Genomic DNA, 623 nt, shown 5'->3' with positions numbered 1-623 from the left:
GAATAAATAAGTAGTCATTATCTAAAAGAACGGTTATTCGTTTCGTGAAAAGTGATACAAGGAATAAATAAGTAGTCATTACCTAAAAGAACGATTATCCTTTTTCGTGAAAAGTGATAAAAGGAATAAATAAGTAGTCATTACCTAAAAGAACGGTTATTTGTTTCCTGAAAAGTGATACAATTAATAAATAAGTGGTCGTTATCTAGAAGAACGATTATTCATTTCGCGAAAAGTGATAAAAGGAATAAGTAGTCATTACCTAAAAGATCGGTTATTTTTTTCTCGTGAAAAGTGGTAAAAAATAAATAAGTAGTCATTACCTAAAAGAGCGATTATTAGTTTGGTGCAGAGATAAAAGGAATGAGATATACTGAAATCAATAATGGCCATGTCAGCTGAAGATGTTCACATAACATTTGACCGATATTACAGTTAGACTGACTTTTAAAAGAAGAATATGACCCTAATACGAGTAAGTAAACTATTGAACTATAGATACCGATAAGATAAATACTATTTAAGCCTCTCTTAGATGTTTCTTATCAATATACTGTGGTAAATCCCTTGTAAGATTATTCTGTCTTTGAAAATAATAAATAATACTGATATCTAATAAATCA

Source organism: Macrobrachium nipponense, chromosome 13 (assembly GCF_015104395.2).
Source record: "Macrobrachium nipponense isolate FS-2020 chromosome 13, ASM1510439v2, whole genome shotgun sequence".
NCBI classification, from domain to species: domain Eukaryota; kingdom Metazoa; phylum Arthropoda; class Malacostraca; order Decapoda; family Palaemonidae; genus Macrobrachium; species Macrobrachium nipponense.
Note: the sequence above shows the minus strand (reverse complement) of the source record.